This window comes from Macrobrachium nipponense, chromosome 44, assembly GCF_015104395.2.
Source record: "Macrobrachium nipponense isolate FS-2020 chromosome 44, ASM1510439v2, whole genome shotgun sequence".
Classification (NCBI taxonomy): domain Eukaryota; kingdom Metazoa; phylum Arthropoda; class Malacostraca; order Decapoda; family Palaemonidae; genus Macrobrachium; species Macrobrachium nipponense.
In genome coordinates, this window is record NC_087221.1 from 7,012,174 (window position 1) to 7,014,673 (window position 2,500).

Consider the following 2,500-nt stretch of genomic DNA (forward strand, 5'->3'; position numbering starts at 1 on the left):
GATTTTTATCTAAAAATATTTAATAAGAATATGAAAATGAATATAACATTAAAATTTAGACAAAAGCTAAAATCATTTATCAAAAAGCTGCCAAAAAAAATTGTATATAAATTCAAATAAGGTTTTTAGTTTCATTTTTTGTCTTTTTTTATGCGATTTTCATAATTAGTTATCAAAATGGGGTGAACAATTCCTAAAAATTTTAGTTCATAATAATTTTTTTAAACCTTTCTCTTATGTTATATTTATTGTCCTGATTTAGGTAATTTTCGAAATGATTATGGAAACAGAAGTCAGAATTAAATCGAATGCAAAATTATCATAAATGTTGTATTTTTTTCCTCCTGGTTTAGTGTTTTATAATGATTCTTGACACAAAAATCTTGCATCAAAAGATGAAAACAAACTCTTAAAAATTGTGTACCAAAATTGAAATTTTTTTTAAATGTGTGGTTTTTTAAGTGGTTTTTGAAACAAAAATCACACATCTGAAGGAGAACTAAAACGTTAAATATTTCATTTAAATTTATATATTTTTTAAGTTTTTTTTAAGTTTAATTTGGTTTTTAGCATTTTTATGATGATTTTTTAGACAATAAGACAAAAACCTAAAAATATGCAAAAACTGGAATATTCATCAAAACTTTTTATGCTATATTTCTTGTCCTATTTTCAGGCGATTTTTATCATTATATTTGAAAAAAATCAGTCATAAAAATGAGTGTACAATCCAAAAATTAAATAACTATTTTAACATGTCGATGAAATTCATTCCTCTTTGTGATGGATGATTTTTGCTTCAAAAATCATTTAGAAAATTGGCTAATATTAGGACAACTAACTTCAAATTAAAAGCTGTTTATAAAAGGTTTAATTTGAATCTAATATTTTTAATATTTTGCCTGATTTTTGATGACTGATTTTTATTTCGAAAATTATTTCAAAAAACACCTGAAATTCGGTCAATAAATGTAATAAATTCATTTAAGAAATATATCAATTTTTGCATAATATTTGTAAGAGATTTTACCTCCTTTATTTTGGCGATTTTTGTATCAAAAATAAATATAAGAATAGCCTGAAAAAGGGGGGTGGGCGAAGAAAACGATTTTTTTATCCTTCAATTTAAATACAATATTTTTCACTGTCACCAAATAAGAGGGACAAACTCCCAAAAAGGGAGCCAATAAGCCCAAAGATATTGCATTTAAAATTAAATATTTTTAGAGCTTTTCTCTGTTTCATTTTTTTAAACTATTTTTTCAGAGAATTTTTATAATGATTAATTGAAACAGAAAACAGCCACCAAAGTAAGTGGTAAAATTTAAATATTTTTTATTACTTTTCATGTTACATTAATCAATCTACTAAAAATTTAGGCGCTTTTCTAATTGATTTTTGAAATAGAAATTAGTCACCAAGGAGAGGGCAAAACTCCCAAACAAAAATGGGGGGGGGGGGGGGTCAAAAAGATGAAACAAAAACTTTTAAGATTTTGACAACTAAAATTGAAATATTGTTTTAAACTTGTTAAGTTACGTTTATTTTCATATATTTAGCGATTTTTAAAAGCCTTTTGAGACAAAAAAAAAATCACTCATTAGATGGAAGTCATACACTTAAAAAATATTGTATTTAATTTGGAATATGTTTAAATGTTTTTGTGTTTCACTAATTTTTTAGTTGTTTTTATAATTAATTCTATCAACAAACCGCCTTAACAAATAGGGAAAACTCAAAAAATGATATGTTTTACATTTTTATGTGCTATTCATTGCCCTATTTTAGGCCAATATTTAAAAAATTTTTGAAATAAAAATTAGTTCTAAAAAACGGTAAATTTATTAAAAATATTATATTTAAATTAAATTCTTTTTTAAACTGCTTTTAAATCATTTGAAAATCGCATGAATTTTGACAATTAATGTACCATAAAAATCTGAAACAAATATATTTCAATTTAAATAAAATATTTATGGTAAAATATTGTATCTAAATTGAAATATTGAGGAATTTTTAAGGTATCTTTTTTGTCTTTTTATAATTTTAATACACTATTTGCGGTAAAATATTATATCTAAATTAAAATTGAAAGTAAACTGAATATATATCGTTTTAAATGAAATATTTGGCGCGCTTTATCCTCTTTACTTATTTACTTATTTATTTTTATTTAATTATTTATTTATTTATTTATTTATTTATTTTTATTTTATTTATTTATTTATTATTTATTTATTTATTTATTTATTTATATATTTATTTGTTTATTTTTTTTATTTATTCCTTTATTTATTCATCTTTTGATTTATTTATTTTTATTTATTTATTATTTATTTATTTATTTTTATTTATAATTTTATTTTTATTTTTTCATTTCATTTATTTTTATTTACTTATTTCTTTGTTTTTATTCATTTACTTATTCATAATTTATTTATGTAATTATTTTATTTGTTTTATTTTTTAGTTTATTTATTATTTTTTATTGCATTTCAGA